This window comes from Mustelus asterias, chromosome 4, assembly GCF_964213995.1.
Source record: "Mustelus asterias chromosome 4, sMusAst1.hap1.1, whole genome shotgun sequence".
Classification (NCBI taxonomy): domain Eukaryota; kingdom Metazoa; phylum Chordata; class Chondrichthyes; order Carcharhiniformes; family Triakidae; genus Mustelus; species Mustelus asterias.
In genome coordinates this window covers 38,475,295-38,499,670 of record NC_135804.1, presented here as the reverse complement: position 1 = coordinate 38,499,670, position 24,376 = coordinate 38,475,295, and the positions used below count along the sequence as shown (strand labels likewise).

The 24,376-nt window shown below is 39.4% G+C and overlaps 1 protein-coding gene and 1 pseudogene across 4 annotated transcripts in view; both read left to right on the top strand.

The window, feature by feature from the left end:
- Positions 1-24,376, top strand: part of znf423 (zinc finger protein 423) — a 372,637-nt gene that overhangs the window by 25,391 nt on the left and 322,870 nt on the right. The gene's annotated exons all lie outside the window — the stretch shown is intronic.
- On the top strand, positions 8,920-9,083 carry LOC144493231 (U2 spliceosomal RNA; annotated as a pseudogene).

Here is a 24,376-nt window from a genome sequence, read left to right as displayed (position 1 = left end):
CTCACCTGAAGCAGGGGCTTGGGGCTCCGAAAGCTTGTGTGGCTTTTGCTACCAAATAAACCTGTTGGACTTTAACCTGATGTTGTTAAACTTCTTACTGAGCAGAAAGTTACCGGTGTTGCTATGTCTAGGCACCACAAGGTGTTGATTAGGAAGCAGACCCCATCCCCCCTAGCCTTGCCTGAGGCTGCTGTACGGTGCATTCGATGGATTGAGAAGCCCTCTGGTTGTAGGGCACTGTCCGGTGAAGCAGGAGTGAGCCACGTCTCCGTGAACCAGATGGGTTTTTCCGACAATCAACAATGGTTTAACGGTCATCAGTAGATTCTTAATTCTAGATATCTTTTATTGAATTCAAATTCCACCATCTGCTGTGGTGGGATTAGAACCTGGGTCCCCAGAACATTAGCTGAGTTTCTGGATAGCGATAATACCACCAGGCCATCGCCTCCCCATTTGAGAAGTTATGAATGATACTGAACATTGTACAATCATCAGCGAACATTCCCTTTCTGACCTTGTGATGGAAGGAAAGTCATTGTTTAAGTCGTCACCATTGGTGAAATGGTGACGTAGTGGTAATGCCACTGGACTGGTAATCCAGAGAGCTAGGTCAGGGCTGGTGGAATTTAAATTCAAACATATACCTGGAATGTAAAATTAGCCTCTGTAATGGTGACTCTGACAACTATCATTAATTGTTGTGAAAACCCATCTGGATCACAAATGTCCTTTCGGGTACATGTGCCTCTAGACTCACAGCAATGTGATTGACTTTTAACTGCCCTCTGCAATAGCATAGCAAGCTACTCGGAGAGCAATTTGGGATGGGTAAACATGGTGACCTTGCCAACAATGCCCACATTTTGTGAAAAAAGTTCAGATTGTTAGGTCGCAGAAACTACCTTGAACTCTGTAAATATACCTGGCGATGCTGAGATGATTGGCTTCCAACAACCACAACCATTTTCATTTGTGCAGGGTATGATTCCAATCTCCCAATTTCAATTGACTTCACTGTAAAGATTCCTTGATGCTACATTTGGACAATTCCTGCCTTGATGTCAAGAGCAGCCACTCTCACCTTACCACTGGAATTTTGTCCATGTCTGGACCAAGGCTGTAATGAGGTCTAGAGCCAAAGTAATCTGAGTATTTTTTGTTTCAAAGGTAAAATTGAACCTTAGGAAAAATTATGATGCTGTTTATTTTACAGAGGTCTTTGTGGGCTCCCACACATTTTGCGTGCAGTGGAGATGGTGGCATTTGTGCTGTTAATAACGTGGTTGACTTCTATTTTCATTTCCTTAAACTATTCCTTACTTTACTGATTCCTGTTTCATAACAGTGACTACATTCATAAGTAGTTTAGGTTGCTTTTAAGCACTTTAGGACATCCTATGATTGTAAGAAGCATTGAATCAGAATCACAGAATACTACAGTGCAGAAGAAGTCCTTCAGCTCATCGAGTCTGCACCGACGCATGAAAGGTCCTGACCTGACCACCTAATCCCATTTGCCAGCACTTGGCCCATAGCCTTGAATGTCATGGTGTGGCAAGTACTAATCCAGGTACTTCTTAAAGGATGTGAGGCATCCCGTCCACCACCCTCCCAGGCAGTGCATTCCAGACCGTCACCACCCTCTGGGTAAAGAAGTTTTTCCTCAAATCCCCCCTAAACCTCCTGCTCCTCACTTTTAACTTGTGTCCCCTCGTAACTAACCCTTCAACTAAGGGGAACAGCTGATCCCCATCCACCCTGTCTATGCCCCTCATAATCTTGAAAACCTTATTCAGGCCGCCCCTCAGTTTTCTCTGCTCCAGAGAAAACAACCCAAGCCTATCCAACCTCTCTTTATAACTTAAATGTTCCATCCCAGACAAGATCCTGGTGAATCTCCTCTGCAGCCCTTCCAGTGCGATCGCATCCTTCCTATAATGTGGCAACCATAACTGCACACAATACTCCAGCTGTGGCCTCACTGAAGTTCTATACAACTCCATTATGACCCCTCTGCTTTTGTAATCTATACCCTGATTGATAAAGGTGAGTGTACTATATGCCTTTTTCACCATCCTATTAATCTGCCTTTCCGCCTTCCGAGATTTATGGACAAACATGCCACGATCCATTTGTTCTTCGGAACTTCCCAGTGTCAGACCTTTCATAGTATACTTCCTTGTCAAATTACTCCTTCCAAAGTGTAGCACCTCACATTTTTCAGGGTTAAATTCCATCTGCCACTTATCCACCCATTTGACCATCTTGTCTGTACCTTCACTGTTAACCACCCGGCCAATCTTTGTGTCATCAGCAAACTTACTGATTCTACCCCCCATGTAATTTATATAAATGACAAACACGAAGGAGCCCAGTATGGATTCCTGTGGCATGTCACTGGCCTCCAGCCACTGAAGCAGCCGCCTGTCGTCATCATCCTCTGTCTCCTACCGCTAAGCCAATGATAAATCCACCTTATCAGATCACCCTGTATCCCACGTGCCTTCTTAATAAGCCTCCCATGTTAGTCAAAGATTTTGCTGAAATCCATGTAAACTACATCAACCGCACTACCGTCATCTACACACATGGGTATATAGAGTCATAGAGGTTTACAGCATGGAAACAGGACCTTCAACCCAACTTGTCCATGCCACCCTCTTCTTTTAATGACTAAACTAGTGCCAATAGTCCATGCTTGGCCCATATCCCTCGATAGCCATCTTACTCATGTAACTGTCATAACGCTTTTTAAAAGACAAAATTGTACCTGCCTCTACTACTGTCTCTGGCAGCTTGTTCCAGACACTCACCATCCTCTGTGTGAAAAAATTGCCCCTCTGGACACTTTTGTATCTCTCCTCTCTCACCTTAAACCTATGCCCTCTAGTTTTAGGCTCTTCTACCTCTGGGAAAAGGTATTGACTATCTAGCTGATCTTTGCCCCTCTATATAATAGTGGTTATTTTATAGACCTCTATAAGATCACCCCTAAGACTTCTACGCTCCAGAGAAAAAAGTTCCAGTCTATCCAGCCTCTTCTTATACTCAAACCATCAAATCCTGTTAGCATCCTAGTAATTTTTTTCTGCACTCTTTCTAGTTTAATAATATCCTTTCTATAATAGGGTGACCAGAACTGTACACAGTATTCCAAATGTGGCCTTACCAATGCCTTGTACAACTTCAACAAGTCATCCCGACTCCTGTATTCAATGTTCTGACCAATGAAACCAAGCATGCCGAATGCCTTCTTCATCACCCTGTCCACCTGTGACTCCACTTTCAAGGAGCTATGAACATGTACCCCTAGATCTCTTTGTTCTATAACTCTCCCCAACGCCCTACCATTAACTGAGTAAGTCTTGCCCTGGTTCGATCTACCAAAATGCATCACCTCGCATTTATCTAAATTAAACTCCATCTGTCATTCGTCAGCCCACTGGCCCAATTGATCAAGATCCCTTTGCGATCCGAGATAACCAGTGTCCACTATGCCAGCAACCTTGGTGTCATCTGCAAACTTACTAACCATGCCTCCTAAATTCTCATCCAAATCACTAATATAAATGACAAATAACGGTGGACCCAACACCGATCCCTGAGGCACACCGCTGGTCAGGCCTCCAGTTTGAAAAACAACACTCTACAACCATCCTCTGGCTTCTGTCATCAAGCCAATTTTGTATCCATTTGGCTACCTCAACCTGGATCCTGTGATATTTAATCTTATGCAACAATCTACCATGCGGTACCTTGTCAAAGGCTCAAAAAATATGCTCAAAAAAATCAATCAAATTCGTTAGGCATGACCTCCCTCTGACAAAACTATGCTGACTATCCCTGATCAAACCTTGCCTCTCCAAATGGAAATAGATTCTCTCCTTTAGAATCTTCCCCAGTAGTTTCCCAACCACAGATGTGAGACTCACTGGTCTGTAGTTCCCTGGCTTGTCTCTACAACCTTTCTTAAATGTGGGACGACATTAGCTGTTCTCCAGTCCTAAAGTCCTGCATGAATTCAAGTTCTTTATTCCTCCTTTGTCTAATCTTTTTTTTATTTGATTCTTTCCTTCTATCTATCTGTCTGTAGTGTCAACTGTGTAAGTAAGTAACATACTTATCTCTTGAGTTGGGGTTCAAGTCTTACTCCAGAGACTTAAACACAAAAAAGGCCTATAATCCAATGCAGTACTGAGGCAGTGCTGCACATTTGGAGGTGCCATCTTTCAGATGAAGTGTTCAAAGTGAGGCATTATTTACTCTTAGTTGGGTAGGAAAGGTCCCATGACACTAATTTGAAGAATAACAGGAGGATTATCCCCAGTTATAGCCCTTAATCAACATTTCTTTAATGAAGAGGTTACCTTGCCATTGATCACATTGCTATTTGTGGTATCTTGATGTGTGCAAATCACCTGCTTTATTTCCTACATTACAACAGGGACTATACTTCCAAAGCATGTCATTGACTGTAAAGTGCTTTTGGACATCCTGCGGTCATGAAAGATGCTATAAAAATGTTCGGTGCCAGAGTGGTGAATCTGTGGAATTCAGTACCACAGAAAGTGGTTGAGGCCAAAGCATTGTGTGATTTCAAGAAGGAATTAGATGCAGCTCTTGGCGCTAAAGGGATCAAGGGATATTGGGGAATGGTATGATCATAATGAATGGCAGAGCAGGCTCGTAGGGCTGAATAACCTACGTTTGCTTCTATTTTCTATATGTTTGTTTTCTGGAATGAGCCTTCTGTACTTTGGACAGTCATAGACCAGGGATATTTAAGACTTAGTAGAGATACTTCACTTCTTCAGGAATGCTTTGAAGACATCCCTAAAGTGTTTCTGCTGTCAGGTTTATGAATGACATGACCTGCACAGCAGAGCTGGTCTCGAGTGATTAGCACCTCAATGCTGGACATGTTGGCTTGGGAGGGGACACTGCTGTTTGCTCACATTTCTTCCCACTGGATTTGATCATACTTGTCCAATGCTTTGAGATGCCTCTAGTCCTCTACATATAAAGAGCACCAGTTCACTAAGCCTTTTTGAGTTTTTATAACGTGTTCATGACATTTTAATGATCTATGTACCTGGCACTCCAGACCTTTTTTGGACCGCCACTGTTTCTAGCTATAGACCATTTAGGTAGGATTTTTACTTTAGGTCCAATGTGCTGGGCTTCACATTTGTTTACATTGAAATTTGTTTGTCACAGATGTGCCCTTTCACTTAATTTATTAATATCTTTGTAATTTCATGCTTCTATCTAAACTGCTTACATTGCCACCTATCTTTTGATTCATTAGCAAACATGGATATGTGGCTTTCTATTCCATCATCCTAGCTGTTAATACAGTGAATAAATGAGGCCCTACCTTTTTGTGTGCAGCTAATTAGGGTACCTACCTCTCATTACCTCCTACCACTTAACTAATTTCCTAACCAGGTTTGCCCTCAATTCTATGAGCTTCAGCTTTAACTAATGATCTCTTATGAGGACCTTTTATCAAATAACTTTTATGTATCCATTTAAGTAACACCCATGAACATTCCCATGTCCTCTACTTTAGGCACCTTTTCAAAAAAAGCTCAGTCTGGCTCGTCAGACGTTACCTATCCTCCATAAATCCATGCTAATTCTCTGATCAGTTGAAAATTTTCCAGATGTTCAGTCACTCTATCCTTAATTATAGACTCTAGTAATTGCCCAGCAACAGATGTTAAACTAACAGGTCGATAATTCCCAGGTTTTTCCCCCTTTCTTAAATAGTTTTCTAATCTAAAGGAATAGTTTGCAAATCTGGAGAACTTGGAAGATTATATTTTGGGCATCTGCAATGTTTTCAGCTATTTTCTTTAAAGTCCTGGAATTTAAACCATCAGGTCCTGGGGATTTTTCAGTCTCTTGTGCCATTATTTTCTTTGTTATTGTTTGTTTAGGTTAAGTTTGAGTGCCAGTTCCTGATTCAATATCAGTTTCTGTGGAATGCATGGCTGCTTTCATCTTCCTTTGCAAATACTGTTGCAAAGTAATTATTCAACATGGGGTGCTACGATGGCACTACTGCCACACAGCGCCAGAGACCCGGTTCAATTCTGGCCTTGGGTGTCTGTGTGGAGTTTGCACATTCTCTCCGTGTCTGTGTGAGTTTCCTCTGGGTGCTGCAGTTTTCTCCCACAATCCAAAATGTGCAGATTAAGTGGATTAGCCATGGTAATTGTCCCTTAGTGTCCCAAGATTGTAGGTTGCGAGATTAGTGGCATAAATACATGGGGTTACGGGGATAAGGTCTGGGTGGGATGCTCTGTTGGAGAGTTGGTGCAGACTCACCAACTCTCCACGACGTTCTCTAACTTTTACAGATGCACCATAGAAAGCATTATTTCTGGCTGTATCACAGCTTGGTATGGCTCCTCCTCTGCCCAAGACCGCAAAGAACTACAAAAGGTTGTGAATGTAACCCAATCCATCATGCAAAACGGCCTCCCATCCATTGACTCTGTCTACACTTCCCACTGCCTCGGCAAAGCAGCCAGCATAATTAAGGACCTCTCTTCCACCTTCTTCCTTCGGGAAAAAGATACAAAAGTCTGAGGTCACGTACCAACCGACTCGAGAACAGCTTCTTCCCTGTTGCTGTCAACTTTTGAATGGACTTGCCATGCATTAAGTTGATCTTTCTCTACGCCCTAGCTATGACTGTAACACATTCTGCACTCTCTCGTTTCCTTCTCTATGAATGGTATGTTTTGTCTGTATAACGCGCAAGAAACAATACTTTTCACTGTATGTTAATACATGTGACAATAATAAATCAAATCATCAAATCAAAATCAAAGGGCCGAATGGCCTCCTGCATTGTAGGGATTCTATGTCGATCATTTCATTATCTTCACTGGCAATATCATCATTATCAATTTTCGAAGGCCTGGATTCCACCTGACCATCTCTTTTTCCCCATGTTGTTATTGATATTTCTTTCTTTTCATACACCATTTTTGTAACTCTTGCTGTCTGTTTTGTCTTCCATTTGCCAGAATCTGTGCTTTTTTGCATTTTTGGATGCTTTTTAAAAAAGTTTCATGTTGTCCCTTATATCTTTAGTCATTGATAGCTTTTTTTTGGCAGGTGGAGCAATTTCTCCTTCGGGATTTGAACCCCTTCCACTGGTCTGTTTTTCTCATCATCAGATTTGTTCAGTTTACGTGGACAGTCTTTGTCTCATTGTATTGAACTCAGCTGTACTTAAATCTTGGACTTTGTCAAGTTTCTCCCATTGAAATTCTACTTCCAATTTGATCCTATTGTTACTTGATAAATGTCCTGTGTTCTTTTACCAGTCTTATTGCTGCAGGAAATTATTCTGAATACACTGAAGAAATTCACTGTCTTTCTGGCATGTGTTAGTCTGCTTATCCCGATCTATATGAAATTTAAAATTCCCACCCCCCATATAAGACTGCACTGTCCTTGCTCATTGCTTTCTAATCTCTGATATACTGGTATTGAAAGCAGTCCAGAGAAGTTCATTAGATTGATCCCGGCTATGAAGGAATTTTCATGTGAGGAGAGGTTGAGTAGGTTGGGCCTGTACTCGTATTGGAGTTTAGAAGAATGACAGGCAATCTTATTGAAACATGTAGAATTCTCAGGGGGCTTGACAAGGTAGATGCTGAGAGGTTGTTTCCCTTTATGAGAGAGTCTAGGACCAGAAGGTATAATCTCAGAATAAGGAGTCCCCCATTTAAGACAGAGATGAAGAAGAATTTCTCCTCTGAGGGTAGTGAATCTTTAGAAGCAGGGTCGTTAAGTATGTTCAAGGCTGAGATAGACAGATTTTTAATTGGTAAGGGAATCAAGGGTATGGGGGTGAGGTGGAAAGTGTTGACGATTATCACATCAGATCAGTCATGATCTTGTTGAATGGTAGAGCAGACTCAATTGGTCGAATGGCCTACTTCTGCTCCTAGGTGTTATGGTCTGCATTTATATATCCTTCCACCTTCATAGCAGTGACCAAGGGACTTATTCACACAACTACCACTATTGTCTTGTATCCTTTTTTCTTAATTCCAATAATAAAGTCTCCACAACAAAAACAAAAATGCTGGAGAAACTCAGCATGTCTGACAGCAGGGCGGTACGGTGGCACAGCAGTTAGCACTGCTGCCTCACAGCGCCAGGGACGTGGGTTCAATTCTGGCCTCGGGTCACTGTCTGTGCGGAGTTTGCATTTTCTCTGGGTGCTCTGGTTTCCTCCCACAGTCCAAAGATGTGCGGGTTGTGTTGATTGGCCATGCTAAGTTGACCCTAATGTCAGGGGGATTAGCAGGGTAAATGAGGGTTATGGGAATGGAGCCTGGGTGGGATTGTGGTCAGTACAGACTCGATGGGCCAAATGGCCTCCTTCTGTACTGTAGGGATTCTCTATATGTATGTATATGGAGAGCGAATGGAGCCAATGTTTCAAGTCAGGATGACCCTAAAGAGTTCTCTCTCCACAGATGCTGTCAGACCTGCTGAGTTTATCCAGTTTTCTGTTTTTGTTTCAGATTCCAGCATCTGCAGGCTTCTCGGCCTTTTGGCTAAGATCAAGTGTATGGACGGCAGCCCATGGTCGGCCGCGCTTGGTCGAGGTCATTAGGTTACGCTGAGGCTTCATATGTTTCATATGAAGCAATTTTTAAAAGCGGCATCTCAGCCTTTTGGCTAAGATGCAAATGAGCTCAAGTATTGGAGGAGGATCCTCCCCTTCTCCAATCAGCTTGACTCATGTAGATCAGGCCCAGGACAGGGTGGTTTTGTCGCTCGCCCTGTCTTGTCAGCCTGGATCTGAAATGTCTCAACTTGTTGAGACTCTGAATTGGATTTGATTTGATTGAATTGGAAAAGTATTAAAAAAAAAAAATTTGCCTTGCTTCTCGGCCTTTTGGCTAAGATCAAGTGTAGTATGAAGAGGATGCTGCACTTGGTTGAGGTCATTGGGTCACATTTAAGCTTCATATGTTTCATATGAAGCAATTTTTAAAAGCGGCATCTTGGCCTTTTGGCTAAGATGCAACTGAGATCAAGCCTTGGAGGAGGAAACCTCCCCCTCCTCCAATCAGCTTGGCTCATGTAGATCAGGCCCAGGACAGGGTAATTTGGTCGCTTGCCCTGTCTTGCCAGCCTGGATCGGAAATGTCTCAACTTGTTGAGACTCTGAATTGGACTTGATTTGATTGAATTGGACAAGTATTTTTAAAAATTTGCCTTTAATAAAGTCTCCACTATCACTTCAACTCTTGTTATATCTTCTTGTATCATGGAAGTGATTCTTCCTCCTTTCTGTCTGTCGACATTATAATCTGGTGTATATAGTCAATCCTGATTATCTTCCAGCCATGTCTCAACAATGGCTACAGTATCACACCCTCCAAATTAAGTTTGTGTCAGCAATTTGGTCATTTTGTTCCTTATGCTTTATTTGTGTAAAGAACACTTGGTTGGACCAAGTACTTTTAACCTGTCCTTCCACACTAATGGTTTACTGACATTCATTTCCGTGTTGAATTATTTTACATCATTTAGTTTTCCCTTTACCTGTAGCAACTGAAGTGCAATTTCTGACTCATTCCATTCTTGGTTTCAAGCAATTTTTAAAAGCGGCATCTTGGCCTTTTGGCTAAGATGTTTATGTTAAACCTTTCTACCTGAGCCCTTCCCTCAACCCTCCTACTCCACTAACTTGAAGCCTTTATGCCAACTCTATTTATCTTATTTGCTCAGAACCTGATCGTAAACTGTTTCAGGTGGAGGCTATTCAAATGATATGGTTCCTTCCTATCCTAATACTGGTGCAAGTGTCCCATGAAATGTAACTCCATTCTTTCAGCCTCTCAAATCTACATATTTCCATACCATTCTGTGGCTTAGTAATAATGCAGAGATTTATAACCATTAAAGTCTCATTCTTTAAATTAATTCCTAGTTCTGATGGTCTTCAAACAGAATCACTTGCTTGCTGTTGCTAGTCCCAATGTAAATCAAAATGAGTCAACCTCCTCCCTTCTCTATAATCCTTTCAAGGTGGTTTAAGGTACTCCTCATGCTAGCACCAAGCCCTTCCCTCCCATTTGACGAGTCTCCTGCTGCAAGGTGCCATGGTCAGCGTTATGGCTGTCCTTCTGGCAGTCTTTCTCCTTATCTTCGCAGATAGTGAATATATTGTACTTTTTTAGATAGGACTAGTTTCTGAGGGTCCTTAGGTTCCCCTTCCTTAATACATGACCAGTCAGAGAATCCTTGTTCTGATCCTACATCGCTCTGAGGTGTGAGCAATGTCTGGGGCAAGCTGTTCAAATACTTCTCTCGAACCCTTGCGTTTCAGGGTGATTCCAGATCACATTGCATCTCAATGACTCTAAGCCAGAGATTCAAGATGGAGATATCTATTGCAGGTGTATTCACTCGGCATCTTATTATCCACAAACTCCCACCCAGGCTCTATTCCCATAACCCTCATTCGCACAAACTGCTCAGTCATATCCTTATCTAACTTCTTGTTGGTTGTAAGTTGTTTTTTCTTTTTCTATGCATAACAATGCACGTTTATAACAGACTCTAGTTTAAAGAACCACTAAGTATTGGATGCAAAAAGTAGCATCTCCTCTTCTTTCTCTTTACCAAATTCCTTCTCTCGCTAAATTACCAATTTCTATGCTAGACAAGTATATTACTTGTAATATTGAGTTTCTAATTCCTGAAAACATATACTACAACTAGTGTGCTCATCCCTTTTTGCCATTATGAAGATTTGGTTTGATTAGCCACTTAAAAATGTGTTCCAGTTTCGGTATTGTGTTTAAATAGAATTTCCGGCTGGGTTTTGGAAGACCTACTCTCAATGTACTTTGAACTTTGGACTTGTAAACTTTTGATTGTGGTCATTGGTGAAGCAATAATTCATTCACGGTTAGAATACTAGACACTGTTGACTGTATTCCAGAATAAACTGGTCAGTGTTTTGTTTTCCTCTTCAAACTTTCAAAATGCCATTCTAGGACTTCTGTTGTTCTAGTATTGCCTGTAGCAATGTGAATGTAACTGACATAATATTTTTTAATGAGAGAGGCATTAATTATTTGAGTAAACTCCTTCAGTTTACACTGCATTTGAAGAATTAGGTTTTTCAGTCTGTTTTTCTGGAGATGAGTGATCTATTTATGATTTTCTCTGTTAGTTTAAATGTCCATTAACTGGTGATGTGACTGTTAAAAGAACTAATCTGCAAACAAATTAGCAAGATTTTAATGTGTTGCAGCAATAATACTCATGAGAAGGTTATCTTTCTGCCTTTCCTATTCTATTGGGGAATAGTTCCATAGGTGTCAGTAGCCCTCTAGAATTTCACCAAAATAGTCCAGTGCTTAATGTGAGCCAGTTTTGGGCTCTTTGGCTGCAAGTTGGCTTTACGTAAGAGTTCCATCTGAGGTGTCCTATCTAAATCCTTTGCTGATTTCTGCACAAAAATGCCATCTGACGATTCCTGGCTGATTTATTTCCTTATACTCCTTGAATTTGCATGAAGCAGTTGCATGGCTCTCCTGATAATATTTCAGCTGAGATTAGCTAATTTAGCATAGACCAAGGAGGGAACTTGAGTTGTTCTGGTCTGTTTGGTTCAACAAATCAACAGTCAACATGATATCTACATAACCATTGGGAAATGGAAATAGTAGCTGAAAAACTTTAGTAACTGAGGGAAGAACTCTTGGATATTTTTATTCAACTGTTCAGTTATTAACTTTTTGGATTCTTATTCTCTTTATCTTTATCTGTCATATCAATCTCTTCAAAGTAGGAGGAGTTTGTTCGAGCAGGATCCATTTGTCTGAATTATTCTGCTTTGAAAATAACTCCAGTTGTCCCATTTTGGATTGATTTGATACCTGAAGATGTTGTCCATATTGATTTTTTTTCCTTCTAGCCACAAAGTTGTGCTTGATGTGATATAGTATCCATTTCCAAGAACTGTTTTTCTTTGTTGTCCTGCTGAGATTTAAGTCGAGAGACTTTGTTTTTCCTCACCGTAATTTATAGTCTATTTTAAAAAGTTGAATTTTGAAGAGGCCTCAAATTATTATCTAATCAACGATGTTTTGTCAATTGTTGGAAAAAGTAAATATTCTAGTTTCTAGCAGCTGAGAAAGATGCACCTCACAGACACCTCAAATGATAAGATCGTTTAATAAGAAACTAATGCAATACTGCGTTTTGTGGCAGTAGTTATGGACTGTAAAGGTTATGCTGTAATCTTGAGTCTGAACAAAAGCTTAGTAAGATTTCCAGTGGTTGAGCAGTCAGAACAAGAGATAATGGATATCAGATTAAATGTAAGCGATCTGGGTCATAGCAATTGTGTTTTTTTTACTTAGAGTTGCAAAATTGTGGAATGTACTACCAAATTTGGTGACTTGAAGGAGGAGATCATGGATGGAATTTAATACTGTGGTGAGTTTGGTGGCAGAAGGCATTTAATGAAGAGGTAGCGTGTGAGTGGGCATCCCACCACCTTTCAATCCCCCACCCTAATTTAATTCTTTGGTGGGAAGGCCTGAGGACGGCATTCCTATCCCCACTGCCAATTGAGGCCCATCCTTGAACCCAGGGAAGCACATTGCTGCCCAGTTAGGTACCAAAGTGGTACTTGGCCTTCCCTAAAAGAGGTGATATGGGGCCCTCGCCAACTCTCAAGTGGTAGGTGAGACCCTTGTCACCTCCATTAGATACTGCTCCATGTCAATATTTCACAGTATGTTAGAAAAGGGCGGCATGGTGGCACTGTGGTCAGCATTGTTGCCTCACAGCGCCAGGGACCCAGGTTCGGTTCCAGCCTAAGGTGACTGTTTGCATATTCTTCCCGTGTCTATGTGGGTTTCCTCCAGGTTCTCCAATTTCCTCCCACTCTCCAAAGATGTGTGGATTAGGTTGATTGGCCATGATAAATTGCCCCTTGGTGTCAATGGGATTAGCAGGGATAAATACAGGCCTGGGTGGGATTGTTGTCAGTGCAGGCTCGATGGGGCGAATGGCCTCCTCCCCCACTGTAGCGATTCTATGATTCTAAAAGTAATTGAAGGAAAAGGGGATAAAATTATACGGAATTGTAGAAGTATGTGGGCTTTGTGCTGCTCAGTATGTGGGTTGGTTGGGCTCAGCACCTTGTTTCTATTAAGAACATAGGAACAGAAGTAGGCAAATTCAGCCCTTCAAGCCTGCTTATGGCTGATCTCTCCCTGGCCTCAAATCCACCTCTCCACCTGTTCTCCATATCTCTTTTTCCCATTTTTTTAGTTAGAAATATATCAATCTCAAAAAGAATGAAGTTCTTCTTCTTTGATTAATGGCCATGGTTGACCAGCTATGAACTTTGAAGCAAATTTGCGTGATTGACAGACATGTACTTGCCTTGTCGTTGTTTGACACCTTTTTAAATTTTAAAAATTCTGATATGTCTGACTTTTATTGTATGCTAAGTTTATTTTTGGAAATTAGCATCCTGGAAAATGTTTTTAGTTGCTTATCAGTGCATGCAACAAATGGTGGTGGAAGAGGCAAACCTTTCCATGAATTGGCAAATCGTTTTGAAAAGCAGAATATTGCGGATGCTGGAAATCTGTAATAAAACAGAAAATGCTGGAAATGCTTAGCAGGCCAGGCAGCAACTGTGGAGTGAGAAACAGAGTTAACATTTCAGGTTGACAATCTTTCGTCAGAACCGTTTTAAATTATGATGAACAGAGTGTACTTGTACTTGTTAATGATGGTAGCCACAGAGATATATCAAGTTGATGGGAGGAAACCTATGAATATCAGTAGTGGGGTGAAAGAATATTTAGAAGGAAGTTGTTTTAAAACTGATTTTCCTTTTGTTTTATAACAAACAGGTCAGTGAATATGTTTTATGGCCATTGTGGACTTGCAGCTCCTCACTAACTAGAGGTAGAGGTAGATTCATTAGAGGTAGATTCATTTAGTATCTGGCTTAGGTTGATGAAAAGCATTTCTTGTGGGGTGTGTGTGGAAAGAAAACTGAAACACGTTGTTACTATAAATTTCTGGGTTCAATTATAAATGAGTTGATTTTTCTATGTAAGTACTAGGAGGCCAAAATTTAGTGTTTGTTCTGACAGTCAGAAAATGAAACACGGAAACCAGTTTTCTATTGGTAATCTTTAACATGAAATATTTGTTCAATGCAGCATTTCAACTTTTTTAATGAAATCTGCAATTTTGGTTTATTGGGTGGATTTTGTGAATGTTCCTTTTTCAAGTTTATTGTTTCTTTCTGAAGCCTTTTGTTTCTGAGTTTTCTTTCCTTAATTTTCTTAAATGATTCATTTCTTTTTGTGTTTTTTGGTCTTTTCTGCTACATGTTACTCTGAAGGAATGAATCCAGATTTCAACCATCAATAGTATATAGTAGCCACAGAACTACATAAAGTAAATTTTTGATACAAAATTTAAAATAGCGCAATTCTCATAAAATGCCCTTGTCCTTTTATGACATTGACAACTGTGATACCTCATCAATGTGGATTTTTAAAAATGTTTTTGAGATTGAAGTCACATAAAATCACAAGGCGGCTTTTCAAAAACTATTTTAAACAGTTGATGAAATCCTTTTTTGTTAGCTGTAGGCGTACAATTTTGTGTGACAATATTTGAAGACCGTTACAAGTCTTTGAACTTAACCAAAAATAATAAAGTAGGTATTGTCATATGCTTGACACCAGAAAGTGAAGAACTGCGTCCTTTTCCTCAAAGTCATTTTATAGATTAACATTGGACTAGGTAGGAAGGATGCTTTATTCAGAGGACAAAAATATGCTTTGATTTGCATTATTAGTTATAGCAGGAGTGGTTGCACAGCCAGGTTCAATCAATATGTTTCATTTAAGTGGAAATATGACTTTTAAACAAAAAGCTTAAAATTCATGGGAAGCCTGCTTTAAATTGTCATATCAGCTGTGGCTCTTGATACAAGATTGAGAGTGCAAACCCCATAACAGAATTGAACATAACAATCCAGACAGCTGGTCCTGAGACAAAAGAGAACTGCCACGGATGTGGGAAACCTAAAATTAAAACAAAAGATGGTGAAAATATTCAGATTTTACAACATCTGTGAAGAGGGCAGAGTTAGTTTTTCTGTCAGAATTGGGAAAAGTTGGCAATGTAATAGGTTTGAGCAAGTGAAAGGGGAGAGGGTGGGAAGAATAATAAAAGGAAAGGTATTTGACAGGTTAGAGTGAACGAGAGATTAAATGACAAAGGTATCCTGGTGCAAGGCCAAATGGAGAGGTAATGGGACAAGTAAAACAAAAGAGGTGTGAATGGCAGACTAACTGCCATTTGAATGCAAAGAAAAGGAAGTGAGAGAAACAAATCAGCAAAAAAAAACACAAAGTAGAATGGGGGCAGAGGTTTTGATCTACATTGTTGAGTTCAGAAGGTTGTAAATGCCCAGTCAAAAGATGAGGTGCTGTTCCTCGTGCTTGTGTTGAGCTTAGTTAGAACACTGTAGCAGGCCAAAGGAACAAAGGTCAGAGTGGAAGCAAGGTGGAGAATTAAAATGACAGGTGATTGGAAACTTGGGATCTGAATGGAGATGTTCTGCAAATGAATTATCCGATCTGTATTTGGCCTCCCCAGAGTGGAGGAGTCACATCATGAGGACTGAATGCAGTGTACTAAATTGAAATAAGTTTAGTAAATCACTGTTTCATTTGAAATAAATGTTTGGTACCTTCATCTGCTAGAAGGGAAGATGTACATGGATGGGTGCTGCATCTCTTGAGCTTACATAGAAAGGCACCAAGAGAAGGTGAGTGGGTGTTGGAGGTGACTGAAGAGTGGACCAGAGTGTTGAGGCAGGAATGCTGAAAGGAGAGTTGGACAGTTTGGATTGGTGATGGTATTAAGCTCGAGGTTGTGCAAGCAAGCATAAACATGAGCGTTGTGATTAACCTCACCATTATTTTGAGAACAAAATCTGGCCCATTTAATGCAAATACTATGATGTCACTTCACTACATGTTTGTCTCAAAATGTATGGCCTACTTTGCAAACAGCCTGTGCAGCTTATATTTTTGCAGTTTTCAATGGTTTAAGGTTTGACTGATTTTATTCCAAATAAATGTACCAACTTTCTTAGATTAATGACTACATTAATTTGTTCTCATTATACAAGACATTAATGAGTCTGTGCAATGCCAAAATTGAATGGAGCCAGATGATTCTTAGTTTGCCAATTTGTAGTATTTTACTTTCTTTTGTAAACCTGTCTTTAGTCTGTTCCTTCAATGCTTTATTTTTACTGATATCCATTGGATTTAATTTTTTTTTCTCTTTCCATTTCATCTGCTTTTATACACCAGTCTTTGCAATTGTGAATATCGTTGACTTTGTTCTTTTCAGAGTTTGCTAAATGATATGATGTCAGATGCAACAAGGGAGCAAAGAAACTAGGGTAGAAAAATCAGTTACTGAAGAAATTGGGCTTTAAGCTAATCAGAAAGATTAAACATATTATTTCAATTTTCAGTATTGATGAGAAAATGTTGGAAATTCCTATTCTGCAATTTTGTTGACTTCCAGCTGCCCATAACCTGGCATTTTATGATGCAAAAATAGCAGGTGCGACTTATTTATTTACTTCCTCTCACGTCATTGTTGGGGGCTCAAACACTCCTTTTTATATGAGACAGCAAGTTATAATTTTAACCGAGTAAACTGTATTTGATGCTAATGGTGCAATTTCCTCTACTTTGGGGAGACCAATTCAAATTGGATGGTTGCTTTTGCTGTGATTCTGACTTTCTTCAGTTTGTCACTTCTATCCCCTTTCATTTCCATTTTGACCCCTCTCTCTTTGGTTTCTTAAAGTTGTTTGGACCTAACATAAAACAAACTTCAAAAATCGCTATCTTTGTCCTGAGGACCATGCAGCGCTATGGCATGAGCATTGACTTTAGCAACTGCAAGACCCTAGTTATCAACTATTTTCTCACAGGCTGGCCTGTTTTCATCTGGGAGAGGTGGGTCAGTATTGTTGATGTGGACCTTTCATCAGAACACAGTTCCAGCTTATACCCATAGTGCTGACTTGTCTTTCTTCTTTCTTTGATTAGCCTGCTGAGGTGTTTCTAGCAATTTGTTTTTGATTTCACTGCTTTACTTTGCTATTTTTATTGTCTTTTGTTCTTTTAATTGCCTCACTTCCAGCAGTTTTCATTTAATTCCAGCTTTTCATCTCTTTGTTCTGTCCCATAAAAGTGTTTACTTATCTTCACTTCCTTTTTTGATGGTGTCAACACCTCAAATATTAACCCATTTTTTCACTTTACATGAGCTGAAAGGAATCACAGGTGCACTCTTTGCAATTTCCCAATGTGCTTCCCAATGTCTGTGTTTTTGAAAAATTGTCTTTTTACTCTGAAAATAATGCTGCAGATATTTGCAGTTGAATGGAATATTTGTGGCTCATACTGTGGTATAAATTTGTTGTTCAGTGGTTGAAATATAAAGAAAATAGGCATCTGTTATCGAGATGTTGAAAATATCAACTTTCTCTTGTCACCAGTAAAACAAATCAAACCCCTGATATTTAGCTCTTTCAAATAGCTGGCACAAGTATGATCAACTGAATGTGATGATTCTATAATATACACTGTTTAAAACATGCATTTATATTTCAAACTAGTAATGCATGTGCTGATCAATCAGTGTTTCATGAAAGCTGATGTTTGGCACAGAATTTATCAGTAGTTTGTTTCCCTTAAACCATCTACCCTTGATGTACATTCATTTGCTTAATCTGTTTAAATTAATTTTAAATGCTTTTTAAACATAATTGTCATTCTACATCTAAGAGTTGATTTTCCAAATGTGTGAATTTATCATGGAATTGTGCCCATTGGGAGTGCACATTGGGAAATTGCAAAGAGTGCACCTGTGATTTCTTATATGTGCTCCCGGAAGGCGAGGCACTATGTTGGGAGAATGCATATAGAAAACCAGCCCTGTAGAGTCATAGTTTTGTGAATTAGAGTGACATGAGCCAGTAAATTATTGTTTTGAAACATTCATTTTTCATGACCAGATGTTTGCATTCTCTGAGGAAGTTACATATTCATTTCAGCAACTTGCTAGATAAAGCACAAGAGGCCAATCTCGCAATGAGGATGGATCATAGTGCGGATTGAATGTTGTCGAGGGTTGCAGTATTAACTTCCAACGTGGGGTAGAAGAAGCACAGCAATTCTGGGATGTTTCGTTGCTAATTTGGTTTCAGATGTATCTTGATAACAGGTTGCTGTGATGGTGTTTGAGAAACTACAATGTCTTCTCATTTATTGTGGCACAATGATAAGACCACTTATCTACAGTTTCTATGGTTTGAATTTGATCTGTTCCTATAACCAGCAGGATTATGCTACTTTGATGGAACATGGGCCACCACCAATTGAAATAGATGGGCCAAGAGAACAATTAGTGCTTTGAGAATTTGATCACATGATATTTGGGCAGTATTTATTTTGTTTAAGATCAAGCATCTGAAGCTGATTTTTCTATTAACTTTGACTTGATCTAAATTTTGATTGGGTTGCAGCACTTTAATGAGATTGGAAAAATCCAAGGTCACATAACAAAGGATTATGGCACTTTGTTTTTGGAAGGGAGATACGATAAAGAGAGAGAGGAATTGTAGCTGATGTTGGAATAACATTGGACAATTCCAGCATTTTATGGGGTCTTGGATCCTATCTGAAAACCCAATAGTTCATAGTTGATTTAAGACTTTGGGGTGAGCTGGTGAAGTCTTATTGAAAGTCATCTCCAATCCCTCCAATTTTAGCCCATCATTCCTTAAATGTGGAGCATGTTGTGATTTGATTTCATGTTGCCAGTAACTTTCGAATGCTTTAGGGCCATTCTTCATTTGTAAGTGTATATTGCACATCAGTAGGAGAATAAAGGGAGAAAACATTGCGTCAGATCTTTCACCTATTCCTGCCATCTTCACCCATGTATGGCCTCATGTACACACCAACTTGGAGAGGTCAATGAATAACAAGAAGGAAAAGATTGATTTTTATCCTTTTCTCAATAGCAATTTTACTATTTTCTTTATATTAATTTACGCAATGTAGGTGTTGCTGGCTAGGTCAGCATGTATTGCCCATCCCTAGTTTGCCCTTGAGAAGGTGGTGAGCTGCTTCCTATTCCTCTAAGAGAACTAACTCTATATCTGAGTGGAACACCCCCCCCTCATGTTGGCACTGGGTCTTAGACATCTGTGCTTTGATTGGTTGATCATCCTTGACCGCCAAAGCATTTCTGCTTTTTTTTAAAAAACCAAATGCTGAAGTACATATTGATAGTAATGTAGTCATTATTTGACTTCTTACGTGACATATTTAATTCAAGAACCCTTAACATTGCAGATTTGAAATTAGATGAAGTCTGGGTCTTCTGGTAGATTAGATACCAGTTAAGGTAGTTTGCTGTTTCAAATACTCAAATCTAGCACTGGGTAGTTTTTTTTTAAACAAAATCAGGGAAGGCAACTTTGATAAAGACCTTGTATTGACCATATATGTCTATGAATACTTTCAGGTCACCAGGGGAGTTGGTTACTGAAGAATAGTTGTCATATTTTAAATAATTAATTATGATTAATTGTAACATCCTTTTTCTTTCAGTGTATATCTGTTTCTTTAAATAAATGTATTTGGATAAACAGTGAGTGTTGATAAATCTTTGGGGATTGGCTGGGAGGAGTTGCTGTGCTTTGCAGAGTCAGATTAAATAAATACTCCAGGGATGCCTTAAAATCATTTTCTGAGCTTTACCCCAGTACCCTTGAATTCTTTGGATAAAACTTAGATACATACCATCTCGCATGATTGCCTTCAGTTTGGTACATAAACTAGTAGCCATGAGACTGACCTTGATCATGGCTGTCAACATATGACTCCATAGGAACTTTTATTGATCAGCATCTCATTGGACAGGAAAGCCATTCAGGTGGAGACTAAATATACAAAAATGTATTTTCCATTTACTGCTGAATGCTGGGGAAGACCTATATTTTGTAAAGTTAAACAGGCCCCAGTGTGCAATTGGCAACAAGAAAATACCAATTTGCAGGATTCTCATGGTTTGTGGCAGGACTGGTTTTGATGGGTCAGATATCATTTTGGTATTTAATTGTTTTTCTTTTTTTTTGATGTGCTTTTCTTATTTTATAGCAAAACAGCAGAGAAGGTTAGAGCTCTTTCTATCCACTCATTGGATGTTTCTTTGGCCTACACCTAGAGTGTTCTCAAAGCCATGTTGAGCTCTGAAATTATGTGCATCCACGAAACATTACTATTTCATCAGCTCAGAAAGACATTAGCATTTCTCCATGTTGACCTGACTATGCTGGTTCTTGCAATCTCAGAATGTTGGATTATCTATCGTGGAGACAGTCAAAGAACAATTATTTTACTGAAGTGAAGTTTATAATTTTGTAAAATAACTTCCCTTTAACTTTATGTACCAAGCAAAATATATTTGTGATCTTCTAAAATAAGTTAAGCCTCATGTAAAAAGTGCCATGTTGGCCTGCTGCATGTTTTCTTTGAGCTCCTAACAGTCTTGTACTCTTACTGTGGCATAGTCCCAGTGCTGTTCTTACAATTATACAGCCTCAGGTTTTGTTTTAGTTAACACCAATGTAGCAGTGTGGCAATAGCATTGTGAGAATGGAGAAGATCATCTGATAGCAAATTGCAAGTTCTTTCAAGCAAAAGGATATTCTCGTTTCTCTTCCACCCCCCCCCCCCCCCCCCCCCATTCCCCCCCTAGATGGCTGCAACATCGTTTGTGGGTAGATGTTAAACCTCTTTCCAAAGGATGAAGATGATCGCTATTATAATCAAACATTCTTGTCGATTATTCAATTTTTAAAACAATTCACAATGGTGAGACCTCTTCCGTTACCAAGGCCAAGTTTTCATTGTCATTCCAGCAGAAATTATTATGAAGAACAATTACCTTTATACATTAAATTTTGGAAAAGCTACATTACCTGTTTCTGTAATGATAAAAAATGAAATGTATTGACCTTTAGATGGCTAGCCAAGGGAATGGGAGGGACTAAGTCATTCAAATACACTTACAGATTGTCAGCAGTCTAAAGGTTATGGTTTATTTTGATATATAAAAAAAATATTTTGACATGCATCTTGAGCAGTCAATGACAAAATGATCCTACACTTTATACACCATAAATTTCAGAATTCTATGTAAATTGCGTAGAATGTAATAATAAAACTTAATTATTGCCAATTTTGAAGTGAGTTTTTAAATGTGATCCTTTCACTGGTTTAAATGAGAAATGTAGGGCAGATGCAAGCTTTTTTTAATTAAAAAGTTAGTCCAGGGGAACTGATGCTAGCTGCATGTCACCCTACAAAGATCTGAAATTATTGAAACCCTGGTAGATGTGGCAGGGGTCAGGAAAATGGCTTAAGTTCTAAAAATATCCTGAAAATTGGGCATTTCTCTTTGTATTATTGGCTGGATGAAGAGTACATTACAGAAAGAAATCTCCTTTACCTATAAATAAATGAAATTTTAAAAACTTTATGCAGACGTTCAGCTAACCGGCAGGCAGTAATCTTAGCAATTGTCTTCATCGGTATTTTTAGTCTCGGCTGTCTTGGAGAATGCTGGGGGTCATTTGGTTAAATTGTGAATATTCTGTGTCGTGAGATGACTTTAACTTTGTTAATGTGTAAGATTAAGGTTTGGGTACATGATTTAGTTATTTAAAGTAGTACTCTTAATTTCCTTTGCAACAAAAGGAATAAAACATTGAAACTAACATGTCGTGTTCCCCCCCCAACGCACGCGCACACGTGGGATGGGAATTGATTTCCTTCACCTAAATCACTGTTGACAACAGGTCTTGCAATATTCAAAGTTAAGAACTAATAATCAGAATTTTCAATCACATTTTAAGTGGGGACAATGAAGAGAAATATGATTATATTTTGCAGAATTAAGATATCTAATGTAATGTAGGCAATCCTTGTAACTATATCATATTTAGCTTAATAGCCAAATAATTCATACTACCAGTGGGTGGTAACTGTGGTTTCTGCTGTAAATGCTGTAATCTGACTAATCAGGTTTTGCATAGTTAAGCTGTCTTTCTTTTTCTGATTATTGAAATTGTTTTTCTACAACATTTTGAATTGCAAGATCCCAGTGTGCTGACATGAACTTGCTGTCCAAATATTGTACTTGGGGCATGTAAACAAAATTTTCTTAAAAAGAAAATGTCGTGCTATTTGTCTCTACCCATGAATAAAAATGATAAAGTTCAACAACGGAGGTTCCCAAAACAAACATGATCATTATTCTTTGTGGCAAAATGGGTCATCTTTTCCAAAAGTCAAAACAGTTTGATTTGATTTATTATTGTCACATGTATTAGCTTACAGTGACAAGTATTGTTTCTTGTGTACTATACAGACAAACCATACCGTTCATAGAGAAGAAAACGAGAGTGCAGAATGTAGTGTTATAGTTATAGCTAGGGTGTAGAGAAAGATACAAGATGGGTCCATTCAAAAGTCTGACGGCAGCAGGGAAGAAGCTGTTTTTGAGTCAGTTGGTATGTGGCCCCAGACTTTTGTATCTTTTTCCCGACGGAAGAAGGTGGAAGAGAGAATGTCCGGGGTGCATGGGGCCCTTAATTGTGCTGGCTGCTTTGCCAAAGCAGCGGGAAGTGTAGACAGAGTCAAAGGGAGGCTGGTTTGCGCGATGGATTGGGCTACATTCACGACCTTTTGTAGTTTCTTGCGGTCTTGGGTAGAGCAGGAGCCGTACCAAGCTGTGATACAACCAGAAAGAATGCTTTCTATGGTGCATCTGTAAAAGTTGGTGAGACAAACAAAGAATATTTAATTATAATCGATAAATTCAAAAGCCTAGATTCATGTTAGCTGTTACTCAGGCTCTCCTCTAAGTCAAATGTGGCTTCATCTCCACTCCAGGGACTTGGGCATAGAATCTAGGCTGACACTTACAGTATAGTACTGAGGGACTGATGCAATGTTGGAGTTGATGTCTTGGGATGCAGTGTTAAACTGAGGTCCCTTCTGTCCCCATAGTTGAGGTCCCATGGCACTATTCTAAGAGGAGCTGGGGTGTTTTCCTCAGTATCTTGATCAAGCTTTATCCCTTAACCAATGTCCTGTTTATTGATACTTGCTGTGTGCACATTGGCTGCTGTGTGTCCTTTTTACAACAATGATCGACAGGGTCCTTCCAACCCTTTTGCTCCTTGCATTTTTTCTTGTTCTGTGGCCAATAATCCAAGGAGAATACCTACCAGCCAGTATTCCCAAGGCTAAGAACAACTGGTTTGTGTAGAAACCTTGAAGTCAGTAAATATTACTTCAGCACCTGGCACACATTTTAGATGTTGTTGCAACTTGAATCAGCCATTGGAAAGCACCATATACAACCAGAAGTAATCAATCAGCAACTAACCTGCAAGTAGTTGGTGATTCATTTCAATACTGCTAGTGGTGGTTGAGACATTTTGGACCTCCTAAGGGCACTTGTAGCTACCAAAAAAACTTGCAAAGGATTGCAATATCTTGCCGAATATTCCGGAGAGCAGGTTAGGAAGGAAGATTATTGAGGTCAACCTACTTTGTTTTCTATCACCAATTCACGATTCTTCAGCACGAAAAGTCTTGAAGCTTTGATGATCTTGGCCCCATCATCTGTAGTTTATGCTGCTTACGATCAGAAGACATAAATTGCTTGTTTTTTCTTGATACTATGAAATTTCTTTCCCCTAACATTTACTGTGCTTTACCTTGTTTGATGTAGCATTGCCTTTATTGGTGATTTCCCAAATGTCTTTTTGGATGTGGATATTAGGGTGTGAAGAGCTATTTTTAAAAAAAGGCCAGTTCAGATAAGTGTTTCAAAATTGGCAATCTTGAGATTATTACTGTGCTGGACTTTAGATATTGTTGGATTTTGGGTTGAGTTGTTCGGGTCAATGGGGGTTCAGGCCATCCCAGATCAGCTGGGGGTCAAGAATTGCTCAGATTATGGGAATAGATTGGCGTAAACGTGGCAAAGTGCATAACTAGTCCAGTGCGACATTCTGATAGTTCCACTTGGATTTTGGACAGCTGCATTTGAGACACTGTACCTATATTTCGTATGCACATTCATCACTGAGCCAGTGTTAATTTCGTAATATTTTTTCACCTTGTATGAATTAAAACATCTGCATTGCCTAAGAGTT